Raw genomic sequence first — 24,638 nt, forward strand, 5'->3', positions numbered from 1 at the left:
ATAACTAGACTAGTAAAGCTTCTCCCTCATATTCTTTGTTTAATTCCATTTCTTTTTTGAAGTAAGTAACCCCTTTAAATAAGAACAAATGCATCAACAATGAATAATGGCCAAATGTTTTCTCAAATTTGCTCTTTGCAATTCCAATTAAACCTAAGTGAATCTCCTCTACTAGATAGGATGCAAAATAAAAAATTATATCCACACCAAAAGAAGAGATCCATGTAATCATATACATGAACTTTATTGGCATAAAATCTTGTTCATCCTCACCAAAAACCCTACATAAAGTCATGTAAATACCCATGGCCCTAGTAATGAAAAATTGCTTCTTGAAAGGATATTTAGTTGATGTTGTGAAAAAGGTCAAATTGCCATTTTTGGCCAAGTGTCCTCATAATGCACCTTGTCTAGCTTGATCCTTTCTAGACAAAAACTCCTTTTCCAATCCCTGAAAGTCAATGATCTCATGGAAATTTGTGATTGGCTTCCACCCAAAAACCTCTCAAATCTCTTCTAGAGTGATTCTTATTAGACACTCCCCATCTACTCTCCTCACCATATTAGTTAATGGATCATAATTTATGGCTATAGCTATGACAAGGTTTGAATCCATGAAAACACTAGGAACTACTAGCTTTCCTAAATCAAAGTTCCAAATATGCCCATAGGGGGCAAACAATTTCCTCTCTGAAAATCATTTCTTGAACAACTAGAGCCCTGTATTAGAGGTTAAGACATCCCTATTCCAATTCCCCTTATCATACAAACCATCTATGATCTAGAGCCTAGGGTTTATAGGAACTATCTTCTTAATCTAGGATGACTTGTTTGTGGATTCACTTAATTGTTCAAGGAAATCATCATGGATTTTCCTACTATCATACTCTATTTTCCCAAAGAAATCCTTCTTTGGAGGAATGTTTGATAATAATAAAAAATATCAAAATACTTTGAATTAATATATGGATTGAGATACTTTATTTTCTCTCTATTTTATTCTTTCTAAATTCTGTAGTGAATCTATGATATAGCAGATTCTTCCCAACTTAACTAGGCAAAAAATAACTCTTCAATAGGTTTTGAGCTCTCAAAAAATTAAAAATTCATTTGCATGAAGAAAATATTTGCATCCTACACTATATCCCTAGTTTTAATTCACACAAGGAGCTTTAATTCTCATAAATGGATCATAGAGAAATAAAGTGGCAGCACCTTTCAATTTTGAAAACAAGCCATTGATTTTTGAAAAATTTGACGATTAAGGAATAAAACCTTTAATGACTCATCTTCAACCCTCCAAGTTGGTAGTCAATCCAATTAAATATTTCCACATAAGCTTCTTATTTTATTGCTAGAAAATTACATTGGACTCTCTTCTTTCCCTTGACATGTGTCGTGCTCTCACTATGTTGCCAAGGGTAAAAATTGAGCAACTCCCTTTGGCAATATAGCGACCATCATTGATGATCCTTGCATTGGACGGTTAAAAATTTATGATTATTTCATTGTAAATATGGTAGGCCCACGATATTTCCTCTTGATCACTATGTATTCAAGGATAAAGTTCATGCAACTTCCCATGGCGATAAAGTGACAACAGTCAATCTTGAGGAGATTTGACGGTGTTGATTGACAATACATTTCCTTTAGTGATAATCCTCCACAACATTTGACAATCTAACAAATTGACATGTTGAAAAGGCTATTAATGACATGGAAAATATAACACCATCATTAAAGGTTGGTTCTACCACATATCCACATGGAAAGTAGTCACTATTTCACTAAGGGTAGAAACCTTGCAATTTACCATGGTGACAAAGCAAGCACTGTCAATCATAGGAAGAGTTGATAGTGTGGGCCATTCACTTCAAAATCTTGTTCCTTTATTAATTGGGTCCCGTGAGCAAAGATTACTTGGTCACTATGTCACTAGTAATAAAAGGAATGTGATTTTTTAGGAGACAAGGCAACAAGGTGACTACCATTGATCTTGAGGAGATTTGATGGTGTAGTATTTCCTTGATTTTTTTAAATAGAAACATAAACTCGCGTAAACATAAAGATAAAAGCTTGGGTAAAAAATATTTCAATAAATTTAGGAAATATTTAAACAATGTGAAAAACCTTTTAAAAGGTTTCCAAAAATAGAAAGGGGAAATTTAAAATGATTTCTCTTGCACATTTTAATTTGAAAAGGCATACAACCCAAAAGCTTGCTAGGGTGACATTTAGTGAAACAAAAATTAGTGTTATTATAGGGTTAACAAAACTAAAAGCACCAAACCCTAATTCTCACAAAAGGAACCTAGAACATTAACTTAAAGATATATTTAAATAAACTCGAAGTGAAAACAAGACCAAAACTGGATATTATAGAAGATTTATTAAAAACTTTAGTTAATTTGCAGCACCTCTCCACAACCTACTCAAAAAGGATTCTGAATTTGCTTGGGACTCTAATTGTGCACTGTCCTTCCTATAGCTTAAGTAATTTTTGACCACACTACTTATTTTGAGAGGATCTAATTGGGGCTTGCCTTTTCACATTCATACATATGCCTCGGACTATGCTATTGGTGTTGTGTTAGGACAAAAACTAGACTCAGTTGAACATGCCATTTATTTCATCACTAAGAATTTGCAAGGTTCAAAATTTAATTACAAAGTCACTAAAAAGGAATTACTTGTAGTCATCTATGTCCTCAATAAGTTTAGGTACTACATTACTAGATATGAAATATTTGTTCACACTGACCATTTTGCTATAAGATATATGGTGAACAAGCCTACAATCTTAGGAAAATTGGCTTGTTGGTTGTTACTTATGTAAGAATTTGACATCACCATAGTTGATAAACCTTGTAAGGCCAATGTGGTAGCTAACTTTCTCTCTCGATTATATGTCCCTGATGATCTTACAACCATTGATGATAATTTTCTAGATGAGAATTTTTTTTTGTTTTCCACATAGAACCCATGGTATGCAAATATTGCTAACTACCTCACCACAAGTAAAATGCTAGTTCACTTCTCTACCCAAGAAAGAAAGTTATTAGTAGAGAAGGGATTTAACTCGTCATGGATTGCTGGATTTATGTTCTATAATGGACCTAATCAAGTCATGCATCAATGTCTAAGAGAGGATGAAACATATGATGTCATGAAAGCACGTCATGATGAGCCTTGTAGAGGTCAATTTCTAGCCAAAAGAACAACATTAAAAATATTGACAATTGGGTATTATTGGCCAAGCTTGGACAAGGATGTAGCTAGATATATGAAGAAATGTGACAAGTGTCAATGAATGGGAAGACACACTAAATCAGTTGAAATGCCTCACGTAATTATGAAAACCTTTGACAAATGGGTGATTGAATTTGTAAGACTTGTTGAACCTACTGCACAAGGAAAATCCTACATTCTAGTTTGTATTGACTATGTTACCAAATGGGCAGAGGCTAAACCCATGAAAAACTAAAGGGATATCAAAATGGGAAATTTTGTATATGAATCCATCTTTACATGGTTTGGAATTCCTAAGGAATTGACATCTGATTAGGGAGCTCAATTTATATCAAATTTGATAACTTCTCTTATGAAGGAATATACTATCAAGCATGGTAAATCATAACCTTATCATCCCTAGGCTAATGGTTAGGTAGAAGTTACTAATAGGGAGCTAGAATCCATTCTCACCAATACTGTAGTATTTCATAGGAAGGATTGGGCCACATGCCTTCTTGAAGTTCTCTGAGCTTATAGAACCACCTAGAAGTCCACAACTGGTTTTACTCCCTTCGAACTTTTCTATGGTAAGTTAGCAGTAATGGTTGTAGAATTTGAATATTAAACATTGAGGACCACCTTGGAGCTTAGGATGGAACTCATTTTTGCACAATAAGACTAAATCCCAAGTTTAAATGGTCTTGATGAATGGAGTGAATTTGCATTGAACAATATTGAGCTTATTCAACACTAGAGAAAATAGTGTCATGACAAGTTTATCAAATAGAAAATGTTTTCTATAGGAGATTGGGCACTCCTTTATGACTCAAAGTACCAACATAATCCAAGAAAGTTCCAAACATGCTGGTTAGGACCATATGAGATTGTTTTCATAGTTCCAAATGGTGTAGTTTAGCTACCTACCATTGATCCTATTTGCTTCAAGCTACTTGTCAATGGGCATCACCTCAATTTTTACAATGAACCAATTAGCCATGAAGAGTTCCTATAGAAATTCTAGCACAATGAGGATATTTTTGTTCCTATTGCCAAAGAGTCTAGGTCTCCTACCCTGACTCCTAATACTTCCTAACTCCATTCAAGGCATTCATAATTGTAAGAATTTTCCTTAGGGAAAAATTCACCCAAGATCAAAGAACTCAAGCACAAGAACAATAGTAGACTAGAAAAGAGTATGATCATAGTATCAATATGTATTCAATTCAATTTTTATAAAAGTACACTATGAGTGCCTGTATATAAAGGCCTCCTGCATGCTTCTAGAATGCATAGGAATCAACAAAATGATAAGTCATACAACTAGGCACATGTCCACCAAGTGTGGGTTATCCTCTAGTAAGCATAGGAGTAAGTGTGATGATGAGAGGATAAGCCTACAAAGGTGTAGCTTGAAAAATAATGTTGTAGACACCATATGCTAAATTAGGAGTGCGAATAACTGTGTTGTCTACATGACAACTTAGTTAATAATGCAAACTCCAATGTTGTAGACACCATGTGCTGAATTAGAGTTTCTTACTTCTATTTTCTCAACATGACAACTCATGAAAGTACACAAACTCCTAAGTGTATCACAAAATAAATAATAAAATAATGCATTAACCTAAGTAAACTTAAGAAAAGTGTAAATAGTAAATATGTATTTACACCAACACCCCCCTTAAGTGCAACTTAGGGGAATGCCCTTAAGCCTATGAAAACTAGGATGAAATGAAAGATGGTTCCTAGATACTAGGCCATGTTAGGTACCCATGTACATAATGAAAGGCAATCTCTCATAAAGTGAAGAAAGAAGGAAAACCTCATGGGAAAAAATATCCCCCAAAAAGATAGATGAAAAAACTTGATGCATGGATGGATGGAGTAATCAAAACCCCCCCATTATGAAATACATCAAGTATATACAATATTGAAGAATGAGAAGAACAAGACCTCATAAGATGAAAAAGTGCCCCCCCCCCCTCTTCCCCCAAAGAAGAGTGTCAATCAGTGAAAGCTGCTCCTAGGTAGAAGCTAGTCCATGAATGTTGAATGATGTTCCTCCCCTTTGGAAGAAATAATGGTAAAGGTACAATCCAAAAGATGTATGGTGGCCTTGAAATCTACTCAAGTGTCCCTGTGTCAATGCTGGTGGTCATCCCTTCCAACAGTGCTAAAAAGAATGAATGCAGATCTAGCAAGGATATCTGCAGAAGTTGTCCCAATGAACCATCTATCTCCACAAATGATAAAGAGACCTTTGATAATTGTTGTACATAAGGATCCACAATTATGTCAACCTATAAAGATTGATCATGTAGAGAATTGACATGAGGATCAGAGTGAGCCCTCACAACAATTATAGAAGGATCATCTTCATCAAAGAGAAGATGTAAATAATCAATGATGTCTCCCAAGTTTGCTATGTATGACTCCACAAATAAACTTGAAATGTTTGCTATGTAGTCATCCCTTGTTGCTAAAACTGGAAGAGAAGGTGTACCCTTCTATGCTGAACCTATCACTGTGGCAATGTATGCATGTGGACTATTCTAATACCATGACCTCTCACTACAACTGTCAATAGAACCCTACATATTTGAATTTGTTGAAGCACTATCGCTGATGTTACTATCAATTTCCATAGTATATGAAATGAGGAGAGGATTAGAGGATAAGCTAGGTGAACTTTCCTCAAAGTGAACATCGTTCTCCACAAAAATATCATGAGTCTTAGAATCTTTAAGTCTATATGCCTTAACATTGTCTTCATATCCAATAAAAGTACAAAGCCTAGGTGTTGGTGCCTTGCATACCTTGGAAGATATGTTTTCCCATGTTGGACAACCAAAGACTCTAAAGTGACTCACAACTAGTTGTCTACCGCACCATGCCTCAAAAGGAGTTTTACCATCTAAGGCATTATGAGGAGACCTGTTAAGTATGTGAGTGGCACTACTAATGGCTTTGACTTCAAGTGTTGGATCAAGAGATGTGGCTTGTATCATGCATATTGCCATGTACTTAAGAGTTTGTATCCTTAGTGCTGCAACATCTATCTTGTGTAGACTAAACATTGGTCAATTTTGAAGATCAATTTCCTCAAGTTTGCAAAAGTCTTTAAGTCTTTTGTCCACATATTTGCTTTCATTGTCCACCTAGTTATGTAGGAGGGATGGTAGTCAGCCTTGGGATGGATGACTATCCGTAGCTTAGCTCCTTTTTCAAAGAACCTTGATGGATTTCCTTGATTTTTGTTCAACATGAGTCTTGAAGGCTCAAAACTTGTCAACCACTTCATTCTTGTGATGAAGTAGACCCATGTGAAGCATGAAAGGTCATCAATGAAAGTAAGGATGTAGCAGCCTTGGCTAATTGATGTCACTACAAAAGGACCTGCTAAAACCATGTGAACCAATAGAAGAACATTTGGTGCTCTTGAAGACTTCCTTTTATCATACTTCTTAAGATGCATAGCCACTAAACATGATGAACATTCACCTTTAGAAAAATTAATATTAGGTAGACCTTTGACCATGTTTTTTGAGCAAAGTTGTTGAAGATAGTAGAAGGCAAGATGACTATACCACTCATGCCATAGTTTGATTTGTGAATTAGATTGAGTTAACAAGGCATGTGAAGGATACTTAGGCACAAAGTGGGAGAAGGAATAAATCCTCTTGTCATGATTGACTTTCCCCACTGCAACCAATAAATCATCTCTAAGATTGTGCACCATCACTAAATCTAGAAGGAACTCAACTTTGTTTCCATCTCCAAGGTGAGCAATTTGGTAAATTGAGAGGAGATTAGAGCTAAGGTTTGGAACATAGAGAAAATCTATAAATTCCCCATTTTTCATTTCCACATGTCCTTTCCCTTAAACTTCCATTTTTGTATCATCTCCCACAAAGATGTGTAGTACCTATGACTACTTCAATGAAGAAAAGACTCCCTTTGAAGAACCCATATGATAGGAGGCACTTGAGTCAAGAATCCATTCTGATGAAGAGCTTGTATTTGCCATAAGTGATTGCCCTTTTCCCTTTGAAGTGGGTGGAGTTGAATTCTTGGAAGTGCCTGGCACTTGAATTTTGTTCTTCTTGAGTAGGTTTTCCGACTCATTGATTCTCTTAGTCTTGAAATGATGCTCATCATGATTTGGTTTCTTGCAATATGCACAAAAAAGTTTGTCCTTCTTTTCATTACCTCCCTTCTTGTTGGAAGAAGAATTGCCTTGCTGTAAGGAGGATTGTTGTGTCTCAAATTGTGATTTTTGCTTCCATTACCTTTTGTTGTTGTTATTGTTGTTAGAACTTCTTCCTTCTTGAATTGATTGGTTCTCATCACTAGCCACTAATGCTTTGGTCTTTGATGTCATGAGAAGTCCCAAATCCATCAAGTGAGATTGTTCAAGAATCAACATCTCTACAAAAGCATCAAATGTAAGCTTCTAGAAAGAAATTCCCATTGTTAACCTATGAGTATTATGACTTGAAACAAAGGAAGCATACTTTGAAGGTAGCATTTTTAGGATGTGATCAATCAACTTTTCATCCTTCATGGAATTTCCACAATCTTTAAGTAGTGTCCTATACTCATTGGCTTTGTTGATTCAATCTTGAATTGTGTCAAAGTTCTTTGGATCCAATAGAAGTAGTTTGTCCTCAATCTAGAAACCCTTTTCCTCATCCACCTTACCATACAATGATTCAAGTTTGTCCCATGCAGGTTTGGATTCCTTGAAACTAGAAATGTGGAAGAAGAGATCTCTATGTACATAATTCCTGATAATTTCTAAAGCCTATTGGTCTTTTTTCTTCCCAATCAATGAGTGCTATAGCATTACCATCAACATAAAGACTTAAACATTTTTCCATTAATCTACTCCATGCAATATCTTTTTGTATAGAATAATTATGTGAAGTTAGAAGTGGACATTTAGGTCCACCCGTGATGTAGAAAATGAGAAGAGCACAAAAGAGAGACACAAGAACACAATAACACCCCCCCCCCCCTTCACTCAATCAAAAGCCCCCCCAAAAAAGATGCTTTTGGCAATTTATATGCAGTGTATGTGCAATAGGCCACTTGTAAAAATGTATAAAGCAGATTTCTAATTTTGCTATATGTAGCTACCTTTTGAGGCCCAAATCTATCACTAAGAACTATATCTTAGATGTACAATTTTTTTGAAAAGTAATCAAAGGATTATAATGTAGAAAAGGCCCTAAGTTTAAAAGTGAATTTTTTTTCCACACAACCCTAGAATCTAAATGTAGATTTGGAAATTAGACAAAAATAATGCACTTTCAAAAAAAATGAAACTTGAAAATGTGCCTAGATGAGCTTGTACAGAGTGTTTTAAGTTGTAAAATGCAAGATTGGATAGGTAAAGTCACCAAGAAACATAATTTATGACAAATCCTTGCACCAAAACTAGAAAAGAATACCACCACTAAAAAATTTAGGAAATTCTAACCAAAATAAAAAAAATAACACCTAATTTGGAGTTTGAATGACTGAGTTATGGCCTCTCAAAGTCAAGCTGTGTTGCCCCACTTTTCATCCTATACTCATTTTGCAAACTGAAAAATAATCTTGTGTCTTAGTTTGGTCTGGGTATGTCCAAGTCTAGTTCTTTCCCCTCAAGTGAAAAGTTTCTTCATCATGTTTTTCACCTTTTCTCTTCTCCCGCATTACATAATTGGTTGGGTTTTCCTTATTGTCGTGAGTTTGTGGGTAGTCTAGAACCTAATTTGATGAAGATTCTTATGTCATATAATGATTTTCAAAAAGTTATTTATGAGGATGAACTTGTTTGTGGCTTATCATAGTTTGCACATAAAGAAATTGAAGCTTGTATAGAATCCAACATTGCCTTCTCCTCGGCAGATTTTCAACCCGTGAAGGCAATTTTCCACAAAGATCAACAAATGAGGTTTATAGGCTAAAGCAAGAAGGAAATGAGTTTTTTTATGGATGGATCATCCCTACATTATAGTATTCTACCTTGGGAGTCACTCGGGATTCATTATAGTGCTCAAAATCACATTTAGCAGAAAACACTAATGTAATTTCTCCACGGCAGGCTTTTGACCCATGATGTCAGTTTTTTGATAAAGGCATTTGTGAGAGAGAAAAGCAAAAAAGTGGATTTCTTTTTCACTTTTGCAACCCTTTTGAGATTTTCTAAAGCTTAGAGGCACATTGACTTAAAGGGTAAAGTGGAAATAAAGGCAAGGGCAGAAAAATAGAAGTTTCTTTCTCCTCGACAGGTTTCCAACCCTAGAAGGCAACATTTTTGCATCTATTGAAAAATCAATTCTACAAACATGTCGGTCACATAAATTGATCATAAGATACTTAAAAATGGTAATGGAAAAAATTTCATCACATTGGTATCTTGAGCAGAATTTGGCTGAGAAAATATTTCCTTATGGAGTACTCTGTTCTTAATTCTCTGGAACTTGGTGAAAAATGGGAAAGTAAGTATGTAATAAAAGAAAGTTATTGTTGGGTGAATAGAAATAGCAAAAATACATGGAAAACTATGCTAGAAACCCTTGCATTTACTAATCTAATAGATTTATCCTTTAATTCACTCATGTGGCATGGATCTTGAAGATTAACAGGTGAATTAGGATTTCTATATAGAGATGAACATAACATATTTTCAAATTACCACTTTGTTTATTGAACTATTATGCTGTTGAATTGAATATAATTTTCAAAGCTCTTATACTTACAAAGATCTACTCTCTTTTTTGCTTCCAATTTTAAGGTTTCAATTCATTTCTATCTCAAATAAAATGGCAACTAGATTCACTAGTTTCAATGGGCTAAATGGGATTAAGTCAACATTGTAGAATGTTACAGACACCTTGATCCATTTCTTTGACATGCAAGATTTTCAAAAGAGGTTGAGGACGAAGCCAATTCACCCTATAATAGAGAAACTTCGAGGAAGAGGACTAGTAGAAGTAGCCAGATTTCTAGTGGCAGTTCAAGCTCTTGAACTAATTTTTGAATGTATAAATCACTACAACCCAGACACTAGAAATTTTTTGTTGCCTGACCATATAGTTATAATCTTGATTGATAGACAAACTATAGTAAATTGTCTTTGGGTTCTAGAGTGAGAAGAATTTTTTGAGTTGACAGTAGGAGGAGCCATGTCTAAGTTCTCTTTGAAGAAAATGGTGTGGCGAAAGGAAATTATGAGGTCTTGGTTCCAAAAGCTATGGGGAGCTAAAAGTAAGGTTCCTAAGACTCTATTTGGCACTGATCTCAAGCTTGATATTGAAGACATTCTAGTTCTTTTACATCAATTGAAAGGTGAGGTAGAAGTACTCAATTTTGCCAAACAATATTTCTATTTGGTACAAATCATCTGTTCAAATACACATTATGTTGATTGGGCATATGAGGTAAGTAAGCATCTGACTAGAGCCCTTAGTGCTGCAAAGTTTTATAATACCTTCTGGGTAAAAAAGCACAGATCTTTGTCACTGTTTATGATACCAAAACCTATTTTGGTCAAATCTCATTTCTTTATCAAAACTCAATTTTTTTCAAAAACTAAAAATACCCTTCTATAGATCTCTGATTCAATATCATCATTATATAAAATTTTGAGTGTTTTGTTTAGTTATAATATATTATAATATCAAAATATTATAAGTTGATATTTTAACATTTCAAAAGATGCTCCCTTAAAAAAGGAAAAAAATAGTAAATCATATCAAAAAAAATTAAAAATCATATTTATCTCTAGAGGAGAGAATCTTCTTCATGAATATGTAATTTTTTTCAAGAAGGTATAGATTTGATAGGGAAGTTTTGACGGAAGGAAAAAACTATTGGATTATGATAATGTCAAACTTGAGTACTTATAGCAAAGAAAATATACATCAAAAATAATTATTTCTTTTTTTGTTCCCTAGCTATACATGTCATCTATATGATATTTACAAATCAAAACAAAAAAATATGATTTTCATGTACTTGTTTGACGGGAACTACAACTTATATTTTTTATAGTTAAAAAATGGACTTCAAAATAAAATAAAATGAATAAATTCTTATTGAAAAAAATTATAAAAATTATAGGCATAAAATTCATCCAATTCTACACATTTCATTAGTTTACATCATCTTCATATTCTAAACATAAATACCATTTTTTTTGTCATTAATGTTGAACTGTCGCATTTTGATATCTCTTTTCTTTATAAAAGGTGACATAGGTTTGTGCTTTTACCCTTCTACATGTCTTCTTTCTTGATTTATATGTTAGATTCTCTATAATTGTGGCTAGGCCTTCCTAGAATAGAGAACTTCCTTGATGACATGAAAAGTTATGAATTTTATCCATGCTTTCAATTACAAAATAGCTATGCAGAATATGTCAGAGTTAATGACTCTTTTACAATGAGGATTTGCAAGGAACTCCAAGAATACTCAAAGAGGAGGTTCAACCCAAAAGCAATGGTGGCCATTAGTTAGTTTGGTAGCTACTTTATTTAGTTCTCATCCTTTTTGTATTTGCATCTTGTAGCTTTTGACAGATTTCCTTTGAAGCTACCCAGATACCCAAGTGATTTGATTGTGGTGATACAGATTGTGAGACAAGTGATCTAGGTGAATGTGCTGAGTGCCAACTTGAAAAAGAAAGGGTATGAATTCCCTATGAAGGTTGGAGCTTACAGTTGTGAGTCTTAGTCTGATGCCAAAAACATGCTCAAGGCATTTGAGACTAAGTACAAGTTGGAAGAATATGAGGTTGTGAGACCCATGATCGATTCAAATAGATATGCAAGAGAGGTGCTACAAATTGGTGGTGTGATCAAGCATGTCACCACTATAGAAGATTATTGGATAGATTGCAAGAGTGATTTGGATATCCCAAATCATGCTTTCGCTAGACTCATAGTGGAACAAGTAAAGACATATGGTATCAATCTCAATGTTGAAGGATTAGAGCATGATGGTCAAAATATGTATAGTAATACCTATTTGACTAAGTTAAGGGGGATTCTCATCAGTTCCATGCCATATGTAGATGTGGAAGAGAATCTTGATATCATGATGGCTACGATCATCAAGAGAATAGGAAAATGGGTTGAGTGAACAACCAGGAAGAGCCAGAGTAAAAGTGCAGCCACCCAAGCTTCTCTAGTAGATGTAACACCTACTTCATCTCAGAGTGCTACACCAGGTGTGACCATAGCTTCCAATCAAGGGCTAGCTCAACCTTCAGGAGGAGACGATCAACCTCTAGACAAGAATGTCCCTATAGCTAAGACCTATCATGATGGTTCTCTCCCAGTCATAGGAACCCAGGCTAGTACTGAAGAGAAGAAGATGGAAGAGCCAAATGATAGTGCCTCCACTCTAGTTCTATCTCCTCACACTACCTCAATTCATTCCCCTCATACCAATCCATTTCCATCTCCTCATTATAGCTCTATTCCATCAATAAGTGCTTCACTTCTCAACCCAAGTGGTTCCCCTATATAGATAGTAGACTAAGGGGATGGAAAGAGTAGTAGGAGAAAGTCTACTATGTTAGATGAGGCAGTGAAGAAAAATTCAAAAGTGGAGAAGGGTTAGACTTCTTCTAGGTTCATCTCTAAAGATTTGAAAAATCCTTTCCCTTCAACTATTGTAACAATAAATCCAGTTAAGAAAAAGATGTTTAGTATTAAATCACTTGGAATAGCTTCCAAAGTGATAGGAACAGATTCCTGGTTGGAAGATACTTTGGAAATGAAGAGAAAGAGAAAGGATGAAAGTGTTTCCACAAAAGATATTGTATTTCTCATAGTTCATTCTAGGAATACATTGAAAAAATTTAAGAAGCAAAAGACTTTGTCAATACTTGGGTAAGATCTAGAAATAGGGAAATTGACAATGGAAATAGCCAAGCCAAAAAAAGGAGGGAGAATCAAGGACATGCCGCCTGATGATTTCACTCTACATTCAATCAATCTTGGAGAGGCTAGACATGACACAAAAGTTGGCTTATGGAGGTCAAGTAATGAAGTAATAGAAGGACAATTAGAAAGTATTAAGCTATTAAAGATCAGGATGAAAGATGAGATAGAAGAATTGAACAAATTCATCAGGCAACTAGTCACTCTACTAGCAAATATCTCTAGTGTATCTGTGACCTAGACTCCTACTGCAACTGAAGTGCAAGCCCTCTTTTCCCAGCTCCAAGAAGATAGGCATTATGGCTAGATTCATAAAGAGTGGATCGAGAAACTCAAATCGAAAGGACTCACAATCCTATAATAGATTTGTAATGTTATCTTAAGATTGGAAATAGAAAAAGATAACATTATATAAAATAGAAATACTCTAGCTGGAGAGAGGTTGAAATGCAAAGATTGCATCTCCCTTTTGAAGATGATCATCCAAATGAAGGCCAAAGAAGTGGTGGAAGCTAAAATCTTACCAAAGGGAGATGAGCCTCTATTTGAGTAGCTTCAAAGCATGCAATTTAAAACTTAGATGATCCAGTCTATAGAAAAAGGGCTCAAAGAAATAGATGTAAAAGTGAAGAAGACACATAATAGAGGATTTGAACCTATGAGGGGATTACATATGGACTCTCAAACTAGTGGCCATGGAAAATCACTTATTGGAGTCAACGTCATGAAGGAGAACTTTTCCAGATTCCTAGATAGTTTGTCACATATAAAATTCCATAGTCAAGGCAAGATCACTAAACTATAGGCACTCAATGGATGTATACATATGGCCAAAGAGGAACTGCCAAATTAGTCCAATATTGTGAAGGAATTTTCTAGAGGAAAATCTAAATGGCTCTTAAGGTATACCAATATCCATGTACCTAGGAATGAAGAGCTAATTCCAATAATAGTTGTTGCTAAGGCATGTAGGGTGAAAATAGAAAAGGGGAAGAAGTCTAAATGATTCATATTATGCCCCCTTTTTGTTTTCTTTTGTAATATGACAAACTAACATCTTTCCATTTGTCATTTTCATAAGATGAACCGATTAAGATTCCATTGTAATGGTCATCTTAAAACTCTATATGTATGAAATTGAAATATTAATGAAAGGTCAACAAATTTTGGGTGTGAAGTACTTTTTGTTGCAAAGACAATTGAATGGTATTTTATGTCAATCATTTTTTGTTCCAGTTGTTGTTATCTTTAGTTTATGTTTTCTCTTTTTTTTGAGTCAGACTGAGGAAAAAATAGAGTTTCACCTCCCTTGTTTTCAAGCAATGAATGAATGTAATAGGTGTTGTTATTGTTCATTCAAAGAGAAATCCCTTCAACATTTTTCAATTTATTAATCACAATTTAGATTCAAATTCACATAGTTCAGTATTAACTATTATTTAGATAAGTTTTATGAATTCATAAGATGTGTGAATGCACAAAACCATTTGGGTATTCAAAAACTTCTATTCACCTAAGTTAGATTCTATTTAGGTCTAGCTTGGTTATACCTCTTCTGTTCTTGGGTCAAGAACATACCCCCAAATTAATTTAGGAAGAAAACATAATTCATTACAAATTTGTTTTAGGGAGATGTACCTACCAATTCAAAGAGAAGCCAACTTATCCACAAGTCGCTTTTCAATTGTTTGTAATTAGATATTGTTCCAAGTTGGGTAATTAGATATTGCTCCAACCTAATCTTGATTTTCAAGATGACCAAGAAGACATAATTTCATCCCTCAACACATTCATTTAGATACATAGGAGGAACACTAAACATTATTGGAATGCTAGCTAGGTATTGGAGGAAGAGGAAAGAAGAGTTGAAGCCTTAGAGAGAGGTATTCAAAGGAGAAACATCTGAAGAGCAGAAAGACAATTGAGACAAGAAACTCAGAGATAAACCTAACCCAACATCTTGGAACAAATTAGGTTCCTCAAAAGTACCAAGGAATAGGGTGGGTAAGATCCTATCTTTGATAGGCTTACAGAGCTTGGTTTTCCTATCTTGGACATTCCAAAGTGGAAAAGTGAAAATAAAATCTAGAGTAGGTTACCTTCCCTTGTTAGGAATTAGGACACAAGCACTTCCCATTCTACCTATCAGGTATTGGCTTTACACAAAGTTACTCCTCCTCCAGTTGTTAATTTCCTACCATATATTTTAAGGACAATCATGGCTACACCATGGGTTGTGGAAAAAGGGCTATTAACACTAAACACTTATCATCCACTCCCAGTTGGTTCAAGGAAGAATTTACTTAAATTCTCAAGTGATGGGAAAGTTACTACAAATGAACACATTAAAGCTTTCTTTATAGCCACTCATATCTTGGGGGTTGGACATGAAGATGTTGTTGTAAGGTTGTTCTTAGAGACCCTCATGGATACTACGGCAAACTAGTTTTATCATCAAGTTGATGGCTCAATAACTGATTAGGATACATTGAGAACGACCTTTGAGACAAGATTCAAGACTACAGAAGATGAACATGCCCTACTAACATAGTTGACTTCAATTAAGAAGCAACCCACTATGAGTATGAGAGATTTTTTTGCTAAGTTCAATAAGATTATCAGCAGAATTCCAACCACTGATAGACCCACACCAGGTAATTTGAAAATTTTCTTTATTAGTGCGATGCCTCCAGATGTCATTTATGATTTAAGGAGAGCACATTCCATGGATATAGCTGACACAAAAAAGAAAGTGATCAAATGTGAAGATGATTTGAATGCTATGAGAAAATGGAAATGAGAGCTTTAAACTAAAGGAAGTTCTAGTAATAGCACATCATCCAAGGAGATGATTCAAAAATTGTCAAATGAGTTGGTAGTAGTAAAGAAGCAATTACCTAGATTCAATAATTCCTATCAGTAGAATTATCAAAAATCACTAGGAAGGAACATCGAAGGTAGATTTCGACAGCTCACAGGGTCATAACCTAGGTTGCAAATTAAAGTGGCACTGAAGAAGGGAAATATGTGCTTTGTTCACTTGACCATAGATCATGATAGTGAGAGTTTCTCAGAGACTGCCTGTATGATGCAGTTGTTATCTACTAATGAATTAAACACTGCAACTCCTTGTTCAAAGCCTAATTCCTATTCAAATGGTGACTTTGGAAACTTATTTTTAGAATATGAATTTAATTTTGAACTAAAAGGTGAATGCTATGCAACCATTGATGGAACTTCATCCACAATGCTTACCTAGGGCCAAAGGTTGAAGAATCAATCTTCTAGTCACGCTCACAAAAATGACTCTAGTTCTTTGACAAGTAATGTACATACTAATCAAGGAGAATATCCTTCACAAATAGGTAAGGAAAAAATACCCTTTGATTTCATTCAATTCTATGAAGAATCAAAAATTCAAATTTCCCCTATAGATTATTTGAAGTCACACCCTTATGAGCTAAAAAGACTGGTAGACCAATGTGAAGGAAACGCATTAGATTTGAATCATAGTGTGACTATTGAAAAACAAGATGAAACCTTGACATCTGGTCTATTTAATCAAGAAGATTCTATGGTCTTAGCAACATCTCTAGGGAATAATTCTGACCCTTTTTATATCTCATTGTATTCAATGGATGTAAACTCAACAATTGTATAATAGATTCAGGTGCATCAGATAACATTATGCCTTATTCTGTAGCCAAATCCTTGGGTCTCAGCCTTACTAAAGCGCTTAGGAGATGTTATTCTATGGATGCTAAACAAGTCCCCTTGCTTAGATAGATTAAAGATGCTCAAGTAGCCTTAGCTTCACATCTAGAAAAGAAGCTCTTATTGACCATTCTAGTAGCTGATATTCCAGTGAGCTATAGACTTCTTTTAAGTAGAAATTTTTGTTGAGACTTAGGAGGATAAATAAATCTAGATTGGTCTCAAGTAGTGATACCTATCAAGAATAAGAAATTCAAATTAGAATCCGAAGAAAAGGAAAAGTTTATAGTCTTGAAATCAGATGATCCTAATGTATATGAGAAATGTTAGTATGCTAATAGAAACCAAATTTAAATAAAACTTTTACAAACTAAACAAAATTCATAAACTTCAAGATAGACTAAGATGAGCTCTCAATTGAAAATATGAGCCATTAATGGTCTCTCTCAATGAGAAGCTCTCTTGTTGAGTGGCTTTATCTAAATGGATAGGATGTATGCTCAATATGCTTCCAAAGGCTTCAATGGATGATTGTGGATTTTTGGTGTGGATAGATGGCTTTAGTATGGATTTTGCTCTCAAAATAGCATTATAACTTTACTTCATGGATTGTGTTATTTTGCAAAGGGGAAGGATCCAATTTATAGGCAAGAGGCTTGAGGGATTGAGGGCTAAGATGCAAGGATGGGAAAAAGCTCATGGAGGGCTTAGATTGCATGAGAGGAGAGCACATGGATTGTGCTTCCTTACAACCAATCAAGGAGTGACACATGTCACATGGTGAGAGGTGGAGGAAAGGGGAAGGATGAGTCAACAAAGGAGGCTCAAGGGATAAAATCTTCATAAAGACCCTTCATAAGTGCTTTGTAAGAACATTTATGACTTTGTGGGCTTTATAAAGTTTTGTGGTTGAAGATATTTGTGAGAGATACCATGAAATTCGAATTTGAGGGTTTAGGGGGGTTTTAAGCTTGCTTAGGGTTGTAAAAATGATTAGAGGAAGGGATAGAGATGGCTTAGGACTAGGCAAGTGGATGGCAAGTGGATTGCAATTAATGAGGGTGGGTGAAGGAGGAGATATTTCTTAACTTTGGCTTGAGTTAGCAAGTCTTAACCCATGTTTAGGGAATGCGACAAGGTTAGGAGGGGATTAGGATTAGGGTTAAAGACATCTTCTAGAAGAGTTTAGGCTTTGGATGAGGATGAAGACTTTCTAGAAGAGTCTAGAACTTCCTAGGATAAGATTTTATGAAATAAATAAAGTTTTATTTATTTCAAGGGTTTGGGTTGAGGAGATATTTATTAAAATATTTTTAATAAACATGAGGATTAATATTTAATCTTGATTAAATATTTTGAGTTGGGATTAGGGGTAGGAAATGATGAGATTAGCCTTTAATCGAAATTAAAGAAGGATTACAAGATTTTGGAAGAGGTTATTGGTCTTAAGGAAATTGGCCAACTTTTGGGAAAAAAAAAAATTTATTTATTTTGGGATTTTTGGTCAATTTATTAATTAAATTATTAATAAATAAGGAAATAATGTTTAAATAAGATTTAAACATTTTGGGAAGGGATTTCTTAATTAAATATTTTAAATTAAGATAAAGGGATTTAATGGAATAAAAATAAATTAATTAATTAAATAATTAATTAATTAATAAATGATGATGTCATCAGGAATTTTTTAGAAAATAAAAATACTTTATTTTCTAAAGGTTTTTTAGGTGTCTACATTTTGCCCCTCTTTGATGTGATGCCGCAAGTGGCATGACATCAAAGATAAGAAAAAAAGATGCCCAAGGCTAGAGCAGAAGAGGAGAGAATGGACTGTGAGAAGCCCCCTCAAGAAGGCGGTGGGGAGAGAAAGCGAGGCTTGACGACTTCTTGAAAAGTACAAGAATCCGAGATGAGCAAGAAGACTCAGATTTGCTTAAGAGAAGAGGTTTGGTTAGCTCAAACTCTCACTATGGGAGAAGGATAAAGGGAGAATCAGAGGCACAAGAGGAAGCAAGCTTAAGATCTCAGGGATTGCAGAGGATGAAGGAGCGGAGTGCTATAAAAGGAATCCAGGATGGGGAGATGAATGAGGGGATTAAAAAAGCTGATGCAACAGGATTTCAAAGAGTCAGATTGGTGAAAGATGGGTTTCGGAGATCCTTAGGACTAGGATTGTGGATCTCGAAAGATGAGGCTTGGTGGATTGATATGGATTGGTGGATCCCTAAGACTAGGATTGTGGATCCCTAAAGCTAAAGGTGAGGAGTGATTCAAAGAGATACTGATGCATAAGCTAGGGTAGGAGAGACGGATGCTGGATATGGATGGGGGATAATGGAGATGAAGGAAAACCATTGAAGCTTTTTGAGCGGGGGGGATACTTCAAAGAGAAGTATCACCATGTAGTTGAGCACTAGATTTGCTATAGGACTGTTGGTTAATTGCCAAGGTTACCAAGAACATCAAGGCCTTTTTACCAACTGTCCAGAGGACTGACGAACTGACTCAAAACAAACACGCAAGGATTGCCCCAATATCACACATGAATCCCAGAGGAAGCAGTGTGGAAATGACACTGGGTAACCCACAAGCAAAAAAGAAAACAAGAAAAAGACATGATCAAGACCTTACACTTTGATTGCCCCATTCACAGTATACCATGATATGGAAGATCGTGGCAACCTTGAGGAGGGAACAAGGAGATTTCTTGGGAAAGATATTTCAAGACCCAATAGGGAAGAGTCCAAATCAAAAGAAAGAAAAAATCCAAAAGAGAACCGTTGGCCAACGAGATGGGTAGGATGAGGTACTAACGGACCAAGATCAGACATGAGGAAAGCTATATCCTGCAAGGACCTATCGAAGAATACCTAAGCTGGTGGATTTGGATGAGTGATGCGTCTGGCAAGCTGAACTAAGAAAGATAACACTTTGGTGATAGGAAATCTAGCTAAATGATGCATTGGAATAGCTAACCAAGATGTGCGATGGGTGCAAGATGCTGATCAAGGACAAACTGACATGAACGCTAGATAGATACAATGGTACTGGGCTAAAGAGGATGTACAAGCTGATGGACCAAGATATGTTACAAATGTACAATTTTGTTCATGTTTTGGTTTTTGTGAGATGGAAATTTTTGTGAAGGATGGGATGTCTATAGTAGGTGATAGGTGGATAGGTAGATGGTTTGCGAAAAGCTTAAGTGAAAATGGGGTTTTGTGTGTGCACGTGATAGTATACAAGCTAGGATACAAGATTATTTATAGGATGGAATATGGTACAAACTTTGGACAAGATTCAGATAGACAAGGTATGGTACAAGATTTACAAAGTATAATACAAGCTTTGGTACAAGATTTACAAGCTGTATAGGAGGTATTTACAAGCTCCATTAGATTTTGGATATTTGGTTGGAACACCAAGGGAACAAGCAGGTATTTTATGGGATTGTGGGTGAATGGATGAGGGGTAGGATAATGATAGATAATGGATTAGTCTTAGTAAACAAGGTGCCTGAATTACCAGGTTTTCACCAAGGTACCTATCCAAGGCGCTTGAATTGCCAAGTTTTCACCATTGGACGCTTATTTCTCTTTACTATTTTTTTTTTGTATTTTTCAAAAGCTAGGTATACCAAGGATCTTCAAGCATAGAACTTCTTGAGATGAATGATGTTAGTAGGATCATTCAAGAGTTCTCCTTCCAGTGTAGATAGCTGATAGGCTCTAGAGCCAAAGGAAGCAGTGACAACATAAGGACCAAGCCATGTAGGTTCAAACTTGCCTTTCTTTTCTCGATCTACTTGGACTTTCATGTTTTCTTTAAGGACCATGTCACTTGACTAAAAGTGTCATGGAAGCACCTTCTTGTTGAAATTCTTTTTGAGATGAGTTTGATAGACTGTGAGATGATCATAGGCTTGTTGTCACTTCTCATCTAAGAGATCTAGTTGGGTGAGCCGAGCTACTCTATATTCTTCATCTGATATTTGACCTTGCAAAGATATGTGCAAGGAGGGAAGTTCAACCTCTATAGGTAGTACCGCTTTGGCACCATAGACTAGGGAGCATGCAGTTGTGGCTATGGATGTATGAAAGGAAGTTCGATAGGCCCATAGGGCTGGATTTATTTGTAGGTGCCAATCACGGCCGAAATCATTGACAACTTTCTTTAGGGTTTTGAGGAGGGTTTTGTTAGTTGCCTCTTCCTGGCCGTTACCTTGTGGGAAATATGGGCTAGAAAAGCGGTGATGGATGCGAAGGGAAGCGCATAATTCTTCCATGTTGAGATTTTCAAAGTTACCTTTGTGGTCGGTGAAGATGGTGGATGGGATGCCAAAGCAGCAAACAATGTGGTACAAGATGAACTTGGAGACCTGAACTCCTGTAGCTGAGACTAGGGGGACTGCTTCCACCCATTTAGTGAAATAGTCTGTAGCTGTTATTATCCATTTATGTCTATCAGACGAGAGAGTTGTGATAGTTCCAACTAGATCAAGGCCCCAACAAGAGAAAGGCCAAGGTGGTGCAATAGGCTGTAGATCCTGTGCTGGAGCGTGCACAAGATTTGCATGCTGCTGACATGGGAGACACTTTCTGACAAAGTCACAGGAGTCTTCTTCAATGGTAGGCCAATAGTAGCCTACTCTAAGGATTTTTTGCGCTAGGACAATACCACTCGTGTGGGCACCACAAAGTCCACAGTGTACTTCCTTTAACACCATTGCGGCCTCATTTTGGTCTAAACATCGAGAGAGAGTATCGTGATAACCCCGTCGATATAGGGTATTGGCTATGATAACATAGCAGGATGATTTTTGGATGAGGTTCTGGTGTTGGGTACGTGTGAGGTGAGGGGATATGATACCATCGTCAAGCTAAGCATGAATCTCATGGTACCAAGGGGATTGGGGACCAACCAAGATACAAACACAGTTTGAATCCTCATTCGCATAGGCGGATGTGAGGAGCTGCTCCACTAAAAACTCATACTGTGTAGCTGCTTGGGGAATTTCCAAGAGCAAGCCTATAGTAGCCATAGCATCTGCTGCTTTGTTCTGTATTCAAGGCACTTGTGTAAACTGAAGCCTTGTAAAATGCTGGGTTAGCTGATCAACTAGCTCTTTGTAGGGTAATAGCTTTTCATCTTTGGTTTGATATTCATTTAGGGCTTGCTTGATGATGAGTTGAGAATTGCCAAAGATTTGTAGCTCAAAAATGTTCCATTCTACAACTATCTTTAATCCTGCTATGAGGGCCTCATATTCAGCTATATTTTTGGTGCTAGGGAATTGTAGCTTGAAGGCTTTTGGAATGTAATCTCCTTGAGGTGTGACCAACAATATTCCTACCCCTGATCCATGAGATGTGTATGAGCCATCAAAATAAAGTTTCCATGGGGGTTGTTCTTCAATTAGATAGATATGCTCATCTAGAAATTTTGTGATCAACGGATAAGCATCTATTAGAGGTGCATCAGCTAGGTGATCTGTTATAGCTTGCCCTTTGATTGCCTTTCTATCCACATATTGGATGTCAAATTCGCTAAGGAGCATAACCCATTTGGCCAAATGGCTTGTAAGTGTTGTTCTAGAGAGCATATACTTGAGAGGGTCAATCTTGGAGACTAGTTGGATGGTATGACTTAGCATGTAATGGCAAAGCTTTTGAGTTGAGAAACAAGCTTTTTCCATAGGAGTGTAATTGAGTTCATAATCAACTAGGGTTCTACTGATGTAGTAGATGGCTCTTTCTCTGCTGTAGTCATCAAGCTATGCTAGAAGTGCCCCTAGAGCAGTAGGTGTTACTGATATGTACAAAATTAGGGGATGACCAGGAACTGGTGGAACCAAGATAGGAGGATTGATGAGATACTGCTTGAGATGGTCGAAGCTGCACTGACATAAAGGATCCCACTTGAAGTTCTCATCCTTCTTTAGTAAATGTGAAAATGGTGTACACTTATCTGCAAGTTGGGAGATGAAGTGTCGAACAGATTGAAGCTTTCCTTGAAGAGAACGAAGCTGTCACAGTGTCTAGCGAGGAGGCATGTCTAAGATAGCCTTGACCTTCTTGGGGTCGATCTCTATACCTCATTTAGAAACTATAAAGCCTAGAAGCTTGCCAGATGTGACCCCAAAGACACATTTCTTGGGATTCAGCATGAGATGATATTTGGCTAACCTATCAAAGACTTTCTCCAGGTCAGCAAGATGATCCATGAAGGTATGAGATTTGACCAAGATATCATCCACATAATCCTCCAAAATGCTATGGATGAGATCATGAAAGATGGATGTCATAGCTCTTTGATAGGTAGCCCCAACATTCTTTAGGCCAAAAGGCATCATGTTGTAGCAAAAGGTTCCCCAAGGGGTAGTGAATGCTGTCTTATGCTGATCCTCTTCTGCAATCTTGATTTGATTATACCTAGAAAATCCATCCATGAGGGACAAAATTTCATGTCCATCTGTAAGATCTACAATAATATCTATGTTGGGCAAGGGAAAATCATCTTTTGGACAAGCTTTGTTAAGATCTCTAAAATCAGTGCAGACTCTAATATCACCGGAAGGTTTAGTGACAGGGACCATGTTGGAGATCCACTCTGATTAGTCGATAGGTCGGATAACCTTAGCAGCTAACATTCTTTCTAATTTAGCTTTGACCAATAATGCCACCTTGGGGTGCATTTTTCTAAGCTTTTGTCTAACAGGCTTGATCTTTGGATCAACTACAAGATGATGAACTACAAGCTTTGGATCAAGTCCTGACATGTCTTGATATGACCATGCAAATCGGCCAATGTTCTCTCTTAAGACATCAAAGAGGAGGTCAGCTTGGTCTTGTGATAGGGATGCAACAATGTGAACAAGCCTAGGGATCTCTGAAGAACCGATGTTGACTTCCCTAGTATCCTCAATTAGAATAGAAGATATCTCTGGTCGATTATCTTGAGGAGGTAATGTTAAATCCTCATGTTCTGCTTGTGGCTCTGGATGCTCTTGCTGAGGGGTTCTCTTCACTACCTTAGCTAGTCTCACATTCACCTTAGTTCCAGTTTTGGGTGTATCGGAACTAGGTTGGGGATTTTCTCCAAAATACCCCTTGGGATCTAGCTTGTAGATATAGGCATAATTTGGCTTTGTTTTCTTGCGAGGTGTTTCAGCTCCCATGAATCTTAGAAGTGCTTCCTCTGATGTGAACTCATCAATGTGTATTACGCTTGGTTGGTCCCAATCTATGAGTTGTGGATGGGCGAGTGGTAGGTCAATGAGGTGGATGGATGGATAATTATTTATTTTGAGATTTTTGGTCAATTTATTAATTAAATAATTAATAAATAAGGAAATAATGTTTAAATAAGATTTAAACATTTTTGGGAGGGATTTCTTAACTAAATATTTTTAATTAAGATAAAGGGATTTAATGGCATAAAAATAAATATTTTTGGTCAATTAATAAATGCTGATGTCATCAAGAATTTTTGAGAAAATAAAAATACTTTATTTTCTAAAGGTTTTTTAGGTGTCTACATTTTGCCCCTCTTTGATGTGATGCCGCCAGTGGCATGACATCAAAGATAAGAAAATAAGATGCCCAAGGCTAGAGCAAAAGAGGAGAGAATGGACTGTGAGATGCCCCCTCAAGAAGGCAATGGGGAGAGAAAGTGAGGCTCGACGACTTCTTGAAAAGTACAAGAATCCAAGATGAGCAAGAAGACTCAGATTTGCTTAAGAGAAGAGGTTTGGTT

The sequence above is a fragment of the Cupressus sempervirens genome, chromosome 10 (genome assembly GCF_028749045.1).
Source record: "Cupressus sempervirens isolate cs-2001-9-10 chromosome 10, ASM2874904v1, whole genome shotgun sequence".
NCBI lineage: Eukaryota > Viridiplantae > Streptophyta > Pinopsida > Cupressales > Cupressaceae > Cupressus > Cupressus sempervirens.